We start from the raw sequence: 15,402 nt of genomic DNA, 5'->3' as shown, positions 1-15,402 counted from the left end.
GTTGACTGCTGAGGAGGCTTGGTACCCTTGTAAACACGCGCGGTCCAGTAAGGTAGTTCACCGGCCCTTCTAATGACTACGTCACAGGGCTCGAGCACTGGATCAAAACAGGTGTGTAGACATGTGCAGTATGAACAGTTAGACGCTGAATTTGGCCTCGAGATACAGGGCACTATGACTGTCATGGACTTCCGGGCAGTGAGTTATTAATTGAAATTTATATTATAACATGTGTTTTTTATATGGAATTGTGATTGATCAATTATATATTGAGAAAGGCTTAGATGGGTCAGCTCATGTATATAACTTTTAATGTATATTATTATGAACTTGGCACTTTTGTACTCACTGGGGAGATATATACAATACGTTTCCACAATTCAAAATGTATATATTTATGCTGTTTTTCACTTAATGGGGATAATCATGTAAATACATGTCATATGATATTTAAACCCTTTGTTGTACATTGTTGAAATTGCTTGAGATAGGCCCATGCTGGGGCTGAAACGTTGCACTTTGCCATATGGGTGAATAAACTTTTTTGACTTTTGATATTATGATGTGGAGTGCTGCCTATTCTTTGGATTTCTAAATTTTGGGACCGGAGGTCGTGGCTCTATATCATATCTATCTATCTATCTATCTATCTATCTATCTATCTATCTATCTATCTATCTATCTATCTATCTATCTATCTATCTATCTATCTATCTATCTCATATCTATCTATCTCATATCTATCTATCTATCTATCTATCTATCTATCTATCTATCTATCTATCTATCTATCTATCTATCTATCTATCTACTCATATCTATCTATCTATCTATCTATCTATCTATCTATCTATCTATCTATCTATCTATCTATCTATCTATCTATCTATCTATCATCTATCTATCTATCTATCTATCTATCTATCTATCTATCTATCTATCTATCTATCTATCTACCTACCTACCTACCTATCTATCTATCTATCTATCTATCTATCTATCTATCTATCTATCTATCTATCTATCTATCTATCTATCTATCTATCTATCTATCTATCTACCTATCTATCTATCTATCTATCTATCTATCTATCATCAGATGCTTGAGAAAGGCCCATGTGGGCTGAAACGTTGCACTGACGTATGGGTGATTAAACCTTTTTCGCTGAATTGGAACCTGTGTTGTGCTGCATATTCGTTTGGAAATATCTATCTATCTATCTATCTATCTATCTATCTATCTATCTATCTATCTATCTATCTATCTATCTGTCTGTCTATCTATCTGTGTGTCTGACCAGTGGCGGATCATCATTAGGGCGATTCAGGCGACCCGGACCTCACATGACCGCACGGGCTCCCTCATGCCCGGTGGCGTCGCTAGCACCGGAAGGGGCACCGGTGCTAGTGGCAGCCGCATTCATTTGTATCTGAGTCCTCAGGACTCAGATACAAATGAATATTATAGGCTGCAGGCCACGTTAGGCCTGCAGCCTATAAGGCGCTGGGAAGACTCCCTGCGCAGGCCAGCGTGATGAGGTACTGCATCACGCCGGTCTGCGCATGCGTCTAGTCCAGAGGATTCACATGCGTCTAGCTGGAGCGGCCGCCGTGGGAACGGGGCAAGGTAAGTGAAATATATTATTTTTTTTAGGTGGGGGTAGCGCTGTGTATATATTCAAGAAGGGGGGGTGCTAGTATAAATTAATTATATACATCATCAGTATAGTGCCTTCAATGTGATTTCCTATAAAAGCAAAGCTGTGTCAACAATTGCTTTCACTAATAGCCCCCACTAAAAATGCCACTTAGAGGGTCAGATGAAATGCCCTCCAATCTACTGACTTGTTAGAAAATGAAATTTTCATGCATCTTAGGAGTCACGGCTATAGAGAGGTTTGTCGCATTGCCCACTTGGACTAGGTTATATTACTTTTGGCTTAAGCGGGGGCGGGGCCATATGTAATAAACTATCTTACAACTTATTTTTCAGCAGCTGTTTCATGGGCGCTATGGCAGCTATTCGTCCACACAGCTATAGCGACATTTATAACATTAGTTCAACTATTCACACAGTGTTTTATTTTCACAAATCCCATTTCAAAGGTGATTTGGCTTTCACTGATCCTTTAAATGCACAACGCAGTTTAAACTAAATTTAAGACCATTAGCCATGTTTATTACTCATTGACCAGCTGTGAATTGGCTGCAATTCAGGCAAGAATTATAATGGATATATTCAGATTACAAAATATCCGGTGCCAGTTCTGTCAGGTTATTTTACTGCTAAACATTATCTCAGTAAAGAACTCTACCCACACATAAAATAGAGTCCATGGAGCTCATTGTACTTAAATATATGGAATAAGAAACTAGGTCTTTGAACATTAACAGAAACCTGTGAAGATGATCACAGTACGACTGCTGCTGTAACCTTCAGAGATCAGCTGCTTCTCTGCAGCACCACCGCAGGAGAAATATAGCATTACACAATGCCGGGTCCTCCAGAGCGAGAGACACTTTTGTAGTTGTTCTCCGCTGGCTAATAGATGAGTATGCTGAACAGCTGACCCCCCACCCCTTTATTAACTCAGAGTGCCCTGATATATTGTATGACTTAAAGTGAACTGTCTAAAGGTGTTCTCTCTAAAGTGTGGCTTTCTAGCTGTTGCAAAACTACAACCCCCAGCATGCTCTGTCAGCAGCGGTTGTCAGGGCATGCCAGAAGAATGTATAACCAGCCTGCTGTTAAAACTGCTATAAACCCTAAAATGATATTACACAAAGTCCACCTTCAACCCTAATTTACAGTATACGATCTATATAAAAAGTAGGGTATCTTTCTAAATACATTACATTACTTGTCTTGTACTGATCATCTGGAATCACGGACTGTATTATAGTCCAGAGATGATTTAGAAATTGGCAGACTTCAGAGCTGAAATCTCCAAGATTTCACTTTAATCAATATCTGCACAGATTATGATTGTTAACTATAGGAAAAATGATCTTGCTGCATTATAGAAGCTCAATTAGTCTGTTAGGGGTGTATCTGTCAACAAGTTTGTTGACTGTTTCCAATAACAACCAGCAGAATTATGAATGCAGCTCTGAAGTATAACGCAATGTAATATTGTATGGTGTTAAGCTTGATTTGCATATAGAATAACTTTATTATTTGAAATAAAACAAAACACGGGTGACAGGTCTTCTTAAATATGCATGATCCAAAATTATCCAGCAATCTCTAGTGAGCCTGACAACTAGTGGTGTCAATGATGGCTCCAAGTAGAAAAATAACTTGGAGCTGCTGGGCTCTCACCCAAAACCTGTCACAGGGTCTCCAACCTACCGTGGGGCATGGGTAATACTAATGTTGCCTTATGTGGTATCGGGGCCAGGTGCGGATGCTACCTCTGCACCCACTATAGTTATGGCTGTGGCTTTAAGAAGGTCAGCTCCTCACCTTCTCTACGAAAAAAAGGGAAGTATAATTTAAAGGGTACCGCCCACGATGGTCGCGGCCACGTCTCATCTCAGAAATTTAAAAGGAATGGCGGGAGAGGCGGCTGAGAAAGCGGGAGGTCCGGCTACTTAGGCAACCTCACAATGCTGGAAGCCGCTCCTCTGATCAGTTCAGTACAACCATAGGGAAGGGGCTGTCCGGTTGTGGGCCCGAAAATACAGCTGTCTGTGACCGACCTACGGGACTTGTTAGAAAACCAAAATTTGGAAACAAACCTCAAATTATTTCATGAAACATTCATAGAGCAGCAGCCGCCAAGCTCGTCTGCACTGTGCCTGTAATATTGCCAGTCATCTGTACACACTACTGAATTATCACATCGCCGCAGCGGTCTTATAAAATTTGGGTTAATAGAATCAGCTGCAAATGAGCAACTAGACACATTTGTTTTTTGTGATAACTGAGAGAAGTGATAGTTTACACCTATGAATCATCCTATCTGGAATTTGTAATATCTATATTCTCTAGATGGGGTGCATATATTATTACTTGCAACCAATGGGATGGGATTATTACTTACAGGAGTCTTATATCATGATAAAAGCGAATGCACTGAGTAATACTTGTTCTATCGGGTAAAATAGTTGAGTTGGTTGAGTATTAGCACTATATTACTGTGAGACATTAGTATACACATGCAAATAACAGGAGCGTACACAGACAACAGAGGCCCCTGTGCGAGAACAGTATATGGGCCCCCTGCTCTCTAATCGCTCATTTTAAAGCCCCCCATCTGGTCAGTCCCTTACATATACTCTAATACCAGCAGGTGGTGGCAGTGGGCCCCCTTACCTACTTGGCCCTTGTGCAGCTGCACAGGTCGGTTTTATAGTACTGTATTCTGTATTATGTACTTGCACACGATTTATATTTCTGCTTTCCTACAGGCAAAAATACTTGCCAAAATTATTAGATTTGAAGCCACAATACAATAACTTCAATCCAGAACTTTATGGGCCGAAAACCCATTATTCTGGCAAAAGTAGTTATATGCTGGATATGCCGGAATTTAACACTAGGCGTCTAGACTAGTTTATATTATCTCTCCGATATATTACAGCTCCCCCATGGCTCCAGAGCTCCTGCTGAAAAGCCACAGCTCAAGACGAGGCTGGACGCAGCCTGCAGGGCTTAGGAGGGAAGCCTCCATGACAGCCCTAGGAGGGAAAGGGTTAACTTTGTAGGGAAAGTTAGAGGTGGAGGAGGGACAGGGAGGAGTTAGGGGGCCGTTACGGAGCTTCCCGCTGTTTTTCGGCAGTGAGCCGGAAGCAGCGGGAGAAGTAACACTCACACAAGTAAGCTCCCGTTGCCCCGCTCTGTACTGCATGTCTGAGGCTGAGATTCTTGCGCGGCTGCGTGCCGCTGCTGTGCACCACGGTCCCGGTTGGTTGGAGGAGACCGTGGCTGCACTTACAATGATCCCCGACGCCGATTCGCCACGTCAGGCACGGCATATGAGGTCTGTTGCAGTGGGGGACAGGCTCCCCTCCCCCGGCCCCCTTCCTGGCAGTAATATGGCGGCGGGGGGGGAGTCTACAACACCCGCTCCTGCTCAGAGGAGGCAGAGAGCGTCGCCGGGGGTGACGGCGACTCAGGCCGGGTCTGCCCGTCGCTCCCGGCGGTCCCGACCTCCAGAACGCCTCAGCCCTGAGGTGGTCCCGCGGACACGGCGTCGCAGGGGGAGCCCTAATATGGACGCTGCAGGCCAGGCAGCTGGGAGGACCGTCCCTTCCCAGGCCCTGCGTCCTGGCAGGAATCCCAGGCCGCGACGGGGTCCGGCGGTTCTCAGGGAGTCGCAGGCCGGGCTCCCTGTCACCCCCCCCCATCAGATGCAAGATCGGGAAGACTGGTTACGGCCGCCCCGCCTGGTGATGCTCCGGCCAGGGGGCAGGCTTCATCAGGATCGTCGAGACGGACGCCTAGACCTGCAGCGACGTCGAGGCAACAGGTCCGGTCGGAAGTTTGGATCCCAGCGGTCGGGCGGCAGGTTGCCGGCCCATCTGCCAGCGCGTCATCATCCCCGGTTCGGAGATGTCGGTGGGATGGCCAGTCGTCGGCGAGAGAGGAGCTGGAAGACGGTGAAATAGACGTGTATCGGCGAGGGCAGGATGGTCCGGCTGACGGGAACACAGCGCCTGTGCAGCCCGGTGAGTGCATAACTCCATCTTTGTCGTATCCAGCGATTTTTATGTCGGGTGTCGGCAGGGGGGCTGCTAGCGTCGCATCGGTGGCCGGTAGTGGCGCGGGCGGGCGCGACGGCGCGGGTCTAGCGGACTTGGTGGGTTGCTTGCGGGAGCTGGTCGGGCGTCTAGATAGGGCGGCGGCGCCAGTAGTTACGGAGGTGTCCCCGGCGGTAGTTTGGGAAGGCCCCAGGGAAGTGGGACTGTTACAGGCGCGTCCCGTAATGGCGGCTACGGAGGCGGTCGCGGTGTCGGTACAGACCGAGGCCCAAAAAGACGGCGATCGGGTGCGTATTGATGATCGTGCTTGCGGGGAGGTGTATGTTTGCTTTGAAGGTCCGTTGGGGGCGCACTTAAAGCAGGAGGTGCGTGAGCGTATTTGGAAGGACGAATACGTTGAGATTTTTTCTCTTCTGCCGCTTGCTAAATTCAATTTGGATAGGAGCAAGCGGGATGAGAGCAAGAAGGACGAGGAGGAGCGTCGGCGGTATAGGCTTATCCCGCAGACGTTCGTTAATTGGTCGCAGGCGTTCGCCATCTTAGCCAGTGTAATAGGAGAAAAGGCGCCGGAAAATTGTTCGGCGTTGTTTTGTTATTTTGACGCCATTGGGGAGGCTCATCGGGTGTACGGAGGGCAGGCTTGGCTCAGATACGATGAGCAATTCCGTCAGCGTAAAGCGGTTCGGCCGGCGATTCAGTGGGACCAGAAGGATATTGCTCTCTGGTTAAGGGTCACGGCTCCGGTTAGGCAGCCCTTTCCCGGGAGCGTTGGCCAAGGGGGCCAGTCCAGTCAGGTCGGACAGGGCGGTGGGGCAAAGTTGGGATTCTGCTGGCAATTCAACGATGGCCAGTGTAAGTTTGGGGCCACGTGCAAGTTCAAGCACGTGTGTTCGGAGTGTAATGGTGCATCCCATGGGGCGGCAAAATGTATGCGAAAAAAGAGGTCAGGGAACCAGTCCTCCTCGGCTGGTCAAGGGGTTGTCACCGGTGAGGGTGGAAAGGATGGCCCCCTATCTAAATGAGTATCCGGATAGGGCTGCGGCGAAGTTGCTTTACGAAGGGTTTAGTGTTGGTTTTATTATTCCTCCGCCTCCTTATGAGGTCCCGGTTACGCGGAGGAACCTTAAATCGGCCTACTTGCATGCTGAGGTCGTGTCAAAAAAGTTGTTTAAAGAAGTTTCGTTAGGCCGCATGGCGGGGCCTTTTATTGATCCGCCCATAAAGGATTTAGTCGTGTCCCCATTGGGTATTGTTCCAAAGCGCGAGCCCCAAAAATTCCGGTTGATTCAGCACTTATCGTTTCCCAAGGGTTTGTCGGTAAATGACGGGATTGATCATGAGTTGTGCTCCGTAGTGTATACCTCATTCGATAAAGCGGTGGGGTTAGTTCGTGCTGCGGGTCCAGGCGCGCTGCTCGCAAAAACCGACATCGAGGCGGCGTTCAGGTTGTTGCCAGTTCATCCAGAAAGCCAACGGCTGTTGGGTTGTTTTTGGAATGGGGCTTTTTACGTGGATCGGTGCCTTCCGATGGGGTGTTCCCTTTCTTGCGCGTACTTCGAGGCTTTTAGTAGCTTCGTGGAGTGGGTGACGAAGGGTGTAGCCGGGGTCGATTCGTTGATACATTACTTAGACGATTTCTTGTGCGTCGGCCCGGGGGGTTTGCCCGTTTGCGGTAATCTGCTTCACGCACTGCAGAAGGTTGCGAGGGATTTTGGGATCCCTTTGGCGCCAGAAAAGACTGAGGGCCCGGTAACGACGATTTGTTTTTTGGGAATTGAGATAGATTCGGTGGCTATGGAGTGTCGTCTTCCGATGGATAAGTTGGGGGCTTTGAGTCAGGAGGTACGTCGGGCTTGCAAGTTAAAGAAAATTACGCTGCGGGAGATTCAGTCGTTGCTGGGGAAGTTGAATTTCGCCTGCCGGATTATGCCAATGGGGAGGGTGTTCGGTAGACGGTTGGCGGCGGCTACGGCGAGAGTGCGTGCGGCACATCACTTCGTACGGCTCAAGGAGGAGCATCGGGCTGATTTGCAGGTATGGGATGACTTCTTGGGCCAGTATAACGGTCGGTCGCTATGGATGGCTCCAGCGCAGGATACGAGTGATTTGAATATTTTTACGGATGCAGCTGGAGCGGGCGGTTTTGGAGCTTATGGGGGGGGTCCGTGGTGCGCGGGTCAATGGCCGGCTAGCTGGGTGTCCAGTGGACTCACGCGGAATCTGGCCCTGCTCGAGCTGTTCCCCATCGTGGTTGCGGCGACCATCTGGGGGGACAGGCTCAGGGATAAGAAGGTTCGTTTTTACTGCGACAACATGGGGGTGGTGCTGGCCATTAACAACATCACGGCGTCCTCTCCTCCGGTAATTCAGTTGTTGCGACATTTAGTGTTGGTGTGCTTGTCATTGAACGCGTGGGTGGTGGCGGTGCACGTGCCGGGGGTACGGAATTGTATCGCTGATGCTCTTTCTCGCTCGCAGTGGGACCGGTTTCGGCAATTGGCACCGGGAGCGGAACGTCTCGGTTTGGTCTGCCCGGAACATCTTTGGGATCTGGTCTCGGTCCCGTAGAACGATTGGTGAAAAGGTCTTTGGCGCGCTCAACGTGGAGTGCTTATTCTGCTTGCTGGAGGCAGTGGGAGGAGTGGGTAAGAGAGTTGGGTGACGTCAACACGGATAGAGACAGGTTGGTGGCACTTTTGTACTGGTTAGGGGACGCCTGGGAGGCGGGGTTTTCATTGGCAAAGGTTAACCGTTTCATGTCGGCGGTGGCGTTTGGTTTCAAGTTACGGGGCTTTAGGGATGTGTCTAAGGAATTCTTAGTGGGGCAGGCTTTGAAGGGTTTGCGCCGAGGTAGGGTCGAGGCGGATCGTAGAAGGCCTGTGTCGTTTTCTCTGCTGAGCTCTTTGGGCGGATCATTAGCATCGGTCTGTCGTTCTTCGGCCGAGATGAGGTTATTTCGGTTAGCTTTTTCTTTGGCGTTCTTTGGGGCATTTAGAATCGGCGAGTTGGTTTCGCCGAGTACCAAGCAAGCTGGGGGGTTGAGACTGAGAGACGTGAGCCTATATACAGATCGGTTGGAGGTATGGTTGCGTCGGTCAAAAACTGACCAATTAGGAAAGGGGAAGCTGATAGTGTTGTTCGCTCTCCCGGGTTCGGCTATGTGCCCGGTGGCGTGCAGGCAGGGTTTTAAGCCACAAGTGGGGTCTCTGGAGTTGCCATTGCTATGTCACGAGGACGGGTTATTTTTGTCTAGATTTCAATTTAGAGCTGTATTCAAAAAATGCTTGGCGGCGGTCGGTGTTGCGGCAGACGCGTACTCATCTCATTCCTTCAGGATTGGCGCAGCAACGGAAGCAGGGCGCTGGGGGTTGGATGATGAGGGGGTGCGGCGCATCGGTCGTTGGGAGTCCAACAGATTTAGGTCTTATGTCCGCCCCCATCTGTTATGAGTTTTGCCGTTTGCACTTATAAGAATGTTTTGTGTGGTGGTATTTAACTTGCTTTTCCGTTTCAGATCCGCCTCCGTGTTTGGTGTGGTTGCTGGGCCACTCTTACGTGCATTGGGGGGCTTTGAGGGCGGACGTCCGCCCGGACGGTCGCCAGTTGCGCATTCCGCGACAGGATGCGGTTTTGCATTGGCTGGGATTTAGAGGTATGTCGTGGAGTAGGGTGTTAGCGGAATTCCAGACATATGCCCGGCTTGATAGGGTCCCGGAGATCTTGGTCTTGCACGTGGGTGGGAACGATTTGGGTGTCCGCCCTTTTCGTGAGTTGGTGCGGGATATTAAACACGATATGTTGTGTTTGTGGGTTTCTTATCCCAGGTTGGTAATTGTGTGGTCGGACATTGTCCCAAGAAAACATTGGCGGCTGGCTAGGTCAGTGGAAAGAGTCAATAAGGCTCGCATTAAGGTTAATCGCGCGGTGTCCCGATTTGTAGCCAAAAACGGGGGCATTTGTGTTCGGCACAGGGACTTGGAGTCAGGAGTGGGGAACTACTGGAGGAGCGATGGGGTTCATTTGACCGAGGTTGGGATTGATCTGTGGAGCTTGGCAATAGCAGAAGGAATTGAAAGGGCGGTGGTGGTGTGGCGGAACTCACAGGCTTAAGGTGGTCAAGGCCTGTTTCGCTGTGGCGGGGGGAGTCCTTGAGGCCAGTCAGTACAAAATTGGTGGGGGGGTCGCATCGGGGGTATGCGTCCCCCAAAAAAGGTACATGGTTGAAGACTTCATCGGGTGTTATCCCTTTGAAGTGGTCTTCTGGTGGAAGGTATATCACTCGAAGGCTTCATCGGGTGTTATCCCTTTGAAGTGGACTTCTAGTGGTCGGTATAGCACTTGAAGGCTTCATCGGGTGTTATCCCCTTGAAGTGGACTTCTGGTGGTTGGAGCCATCTGCAGAGGTGAGCGGTGCCTCCGAGCTGGTTTACGGCTGGAGGTAATTGGTGGTTTGCAGATGGCTAACTCGAGGTGTGTAAAAAAGGAATATCTAAAATGGCTTCAAGGACTGCCCCTGCTCGGTCTAATGTTAACGTTAAATTGTTATTTATGATTCTGACCCATGTTGGGTCATGTGAATTATTAGGAGGAATTCTCTGGTGGATTCCTAATTAGTTATCCGAATGTTTCGGATTTAATTTGGTTTTAAAACTGTGAAATTAATAAAACGGCTGCTGTGGCCATTTCACATCCAACCTCGGTGTCACGTGTCTTTTTCCTAAAGGTGGGGGTGAAGGGATTGGTAGGGATAAGGGAAGGTGCACTAACACACGACTCTACTTAGGCAGGTCAAGACGAGGCTGGACGCAGCCTGCAGGGCTTAGGAGGGAAGCCTCCATGACAGCCCTAGGAGGGAAAGGGTTAACTTTGTAGGGAAAGTTAGAGGTGGAGGAGGGACAGGGAGGAGTTAGGGGCCGTTACGGAGCTTCCCGCTGTTTTTCGGCAGTGAGCCGGAAGCAGCGGGAGAAGTAACACTCACACAAGTAAGCTCCCACCCTCCCTCCCATTTGGTGTTATCCCTTGTGGTCTTTATTAAGTCTGTTTATGAGTGTGGCAATTTTATTGTGTGCTTATTTAACATGTTTTTTTTTTTTTTTTTCTTTTCATTCGGAGTAGGTCCTGGTGTCATGGCAGCTGGCGGGGGGAGTCCTTGAGGCCAGTCAGTACAAAATTGGTGGGGGCGTCGCATCGGGGGTATGCGTCCCCCAAAAAAGGTACATGGTTGAAGACTTCATCGGGTGTTATCCCTTTGAAGTGGTCTTCTGGTGGAAGGTATATCACTCGAAGGCTTCATCGGGTGTTATCCCTTTGAAGTGGACTTCTAGTGGTCGGTATAGCACTTGAAGGCTTCATCGGGTGTTATCCCCTTGAAGTGGACTTCTGGTGGTTGGAGCCATCTGCAGAGGTGAGCGGTGCCTCCGAGCTGGTTTACGGCTGGAGGTAATTGGTGGTTTGCAGATGGCTAACTCGAGGTGTGTAAAAAAGGAATATCTAAAATGGCTTCAAGGACTGCCCCTGCTCGGTCTAATGTTAACGTTAAATTGTTATTTATGATTCTGACCCATGTTGGGTCATGTGAATTATTAGGAGGAATTCTCTGGTGGATTCCTAATTAGTTATCCGAATGTTTCGGATTTAATTTGGTTTTAAAACTGTGAAATTAATAAAACGGCTGCTGTGGCCATTTCACATCCAACCTCGGTGTCACGTGTCTTTTTCCTAAAGGTGGGGGTGAAGGGATTGGTAGGGATAAGGGAAGGTGCACTAACACACGACTCTACTTAGGCAGGTCATGCTGCTGCACCCACGCGGACTACTGCTGTGTCAATGTCGGTACAGGAGCATCAAAATCAGCAAGTTACAGTCCCTACAAGGAGTTTGTGGTAATGTGAAATTGACCTTCAATCTCATCAGAGGCTCCGGCTATTACCCTGTTCCCCATGCTTTACAATGCAGCTTTGCTTGTTAAGAGTGTATGAACAGAAACCGTCTAGTCAGAACATGCAGTGCTGATTTCTGCACAGCAAGAAGATTTACATAAAGCAAAGACATAGTGATAGATAGATAGATAGATAGATAGATAGATAGATAGATAGATAGATAGATAGATAGATAGATAGATAGATAGATAGATAGATAGATAGATAGATAGATAGATAGATAGATAGATAGATAGATAGATAGATAGATAGATAGATAGATAGATAGATAGATAGATAGATGTGCTTTGTCTGCACTGGCAAATGTATCTATCTATCTATCTATCTATCTATCTATCTAATCTATCTAATCTATCTATTGTATATATCTCATATTATATGTATCCTGTATTTATCTCAGGTAACTATCCAGTTCATATCTATCCATTTCACTAATTCATATCGCTCATACTACTTTAAAACAAATCAAATTTTAAAAAAAAACAAACAGTTAATAAAATAGATCATAAAAAGAAGCAGAAATATAATTTACACATATGTATGTAAATGTTTCTGGATGCTCTCCGACCTAGAATAAGTAATGATCATAAGGACAGGGATTTTTATTGACTTACTGACAGTTATCTTATTGAAATACACTGCAATATTCAATATCTCCCCTGCCTGCAATGGCTGATAACAGAAAGCGATACAATGCATTCACAGACATAGCAAATTGCAATAAGATTTTAAGGTTCATGTCCCCTTAAGAAGCGGGTGATAAGCTATATAATGGCTTTCCCCACCAGCTAATATTTAAATGTTAATATTTTCAGTGGTGCTTGTGATCTTCCCTACTAATAAATGAGTGAGACGCATGGAGAAATGACACTGTGATGTAAGTACAAGTGATAAAATGCAGTAATCTGTACAAGACCTTGGCCATATGATTTTACAGGCTAGATATAAAAAAAATAATTGTAATTTCAGAATAAGAGAAGAGGAGAGGGGGGGGGGGATGAACGGAGAGGATTTCGTACCGGCAAAATAAGATGCAGAGAGAACATATAAAGGTAGAAAGATGAAGAATTATTTAGGAATGGGTGAGATTTATCAAACGTGTTCATGCTTTTAAGAGATGCTGAAAATGGCACAAAACGCGCCAAGCGGCCTAATAAACCTGCAATTCCCTATAACAGAATCTTCAATGAAAACACACCAATAATGTAAAGATAATAGTGTTTTATGATGAAAAGTTATTAAGCAGCTCAGATAAATTTCTTCATGGATGGAAATGGTCATTTTGGCCAGCCGCACACTCACCAGTATTGGTCAGATTATAGAAAAAACTATCGCTACATGAACACGTCGTGGGATTTGATGCTAATGTTCAGAGTGAAGGTAAAATATATCTATCTGACGTGTATTTATCTATCTCATTATCTATCTATCTATCTATCTATCTATCTATCTATCTATCCTTCTCCTATCTATCTATCTATCTATCTATCTATCTATCTATCTATCTATCTATCTATCTATCTAGTCCCATATCTCTATCTATCTATCTATCTATCTATCTAACATCTATCTATCTATCTATCTATCTATCTATCTATCTACATATCTATCTATCTATCTATCTATCTATCTATCTATCTATCTATCTATCTATCTATCTATCTATCTATCTATCTATCTATCTATCTATCTATCTATCTATCTATCTATCTATCTATCTCATATCTATCTATCTATCTATCTATCTATCTATCTATCTATCTATCTATCTATCTATCTATCTATCTATCTATCTATCTATCTATCTATCTATCTATCTATCTATCTATCTATCTATCTCATTGTTTCCGTCTATATCTACCTAGAAGTCCCAAAGCAAAAATACCTTTTACCTTCTTTGCTAACATTGTAGTACCTGGAGAGTTATGAAAAGATTCACTTCACCCATAGGCAATGGTGATCGGGAGAACTTGACCTGGGTCCCTCACCTCACCGGTGCCATTAGCCACTCCAGAAGCTGTCCAATTGCATGTTCACCTTCAGGGAGAGAACAGTCTATTTAGCTCATTAATTGGGTAGCTTGGGTAAGGCCCCACGGAGCGGCATTGACCCAGCTCACTGTTCAGCACGGTTGTCAAATTGCTTGTTTATTAACCACGCGATGTTGTGGGTAAAACTACTGTATACCTGCAAAATATACCCTTATGGTCGTACAATTTTACAGGCACCGAGCAGTTTTACCTACAACATTGCGCAGCCATTAACAAGCAATTTGACAACAGCGCCAAACAGCGTGTCGACACGCTTTTTAGAGACATCGCTGATGTGTTAATGACGCTCCGTGGGGCCTTACCTTTTGACAATGGCAAAATCTGTTTACCTATGGCTAGCATTAGTCAGGAGGGTTCTATTACTTTATCATTTTCATTGGTAATGATGGTACACCATGTTAACAGCCTATGTTGGAAGTATACGTCTGGATCAACCGATGTACTGTGTAGCTTTAAGGCTATGTTCACACCTGCGTTGTGCTGTTCCGTTGTTCTGCTCTGTCAGAGGAGCAGAACAAGTGAATAACGGCACCAAGGGTTCCTTTTGCACATCGGACACAGCCTTTTGCCGACAAAACCCATTGACTTTAATAGGTTCCGTCGGCTTTCCATCGGGGTGTCTGTGATTTGTTGCGCTATTGTCTCCAGTAAACTCTGGTAAACCCTGCCAGATATGCGACGGAGGCCCCTAATCGAGCCTCCGATGCACATGTGAACGTAGCCTAATAAAAGGCTGCAATGTATCCCAATGTATATAGTGGGATACATCGCTAACAGGCTCCCATTGTAAAACCAAAAAACGTACACAGCTATGTATACGTTTGGCGTATAAACCAAGAGCTTTTTCCGGGGTATACGCCAAACGTAGGCTCTTAATCTTTTTCTACGCTGCACTCCACATAACTGTTTACCCAGAGTCGCAAGGAAACTGGATAAAACATCTGAAGATTGGCGCCAGGAGACCTGTCATAGGCAGCACCAGAAGGTCAGCACTAAATAGAGCTTTCAACGTCCCACAGTGATATCAACACTCATATTTTTTATTTAATCAATGCGGACCTTTCCTTACAGAAATCCCATTAGACTGAGATGACACATATCGGATTATTTTCTTGAGATACTGCAGCTCATGCCACGATTTCCTACAGCGCTCATCTGTGAAAAATAACTGGAAGAAGAAGATTTTAAGGGATGTGAGAATGTCTGGTTAATGTTTTCCACCTCTGACCGGGACTGCTGACAAACGATCCCTCGGGAGGACAGTGCTGCTGCATCGCCTCACACCTACATCTATAATTAGGGATTTAAAGGTTCTATCATTCCTCTCATGTCTGCGGGCTCTGTATACAGACGTACATACTGACTATATTCCTAAGCAATACATCGAAGCAAAGCTCAAGAATTCCCACGTATTATGTATTATGTATTGTTGACAGAAACTTGCAAAAATACAGTCAAATCCTGTCAAACCGCCTGCGCCATTTTCATTAAAGGGACCGTTCTGGCGCGCCAGTATTATTAAAGCTCCCCCAATGGAGATTTATCAGTAGTGTTGTAGCATGAATGCAATTCAGTCTGCGAAAATGGTGTAAATTGTGTTGAATTTATTAGAAGGACATAGATTGGGGAAAATTTATCACAGCTAAAGTACAGTAAAGCAGTTGCCCATAGCAACCTATCAGATTGCGTCTTTCATTTTCAAAAGA

The 15,402-nt window shown here is 46.1% G+C and overlaps 1 long non-coding RNA gene across 1 annotated transcript in view; it reads right to left on the bottom strand.

The window, feature by feature from the left end:
- LOC142656489 (uncharacterized) overlaps positions 1–15,189 on the bottom strand; it is a 35,413-nt gene extending 20,224 nt beyond the window's left edge. The window contains exons 1-2 of the long non-coding RNA XR_012849692.1: positions 14,756–15,189; positions 13,561–13,682 (exon numbers count right to left, since the gene is read on the bottom strand). This is a non-coding gene — a long non-coding RNA (uncharacterized LOC142656489). The remainder of the gene's footprint in view (positions 1–13,560; positions 13,683–14,755) is intronic.
- Between the last annotated feature and the right edge of the window lie 213 nt (positions 15,190–15,402).

This window comes from Rhinoderma darwinii, chromosome 6 (assembly GCF_050947455.1).
Source record: "Rhinoderma darwinii isolate aRhiDar2 chromosome 6, aRhiDar2.hap1, whole genome shotgun sequence".
NCBI classification, from domain to species: Eukaryota; Metazoa; Chordata; class Amphibia; order Anura; family Rhinodermatidae; genus Rhinoderma; species Rhinoderma darwinii.
This window is presented reverse-complemented; position numbering and strand designations above follow the sequence as displayed.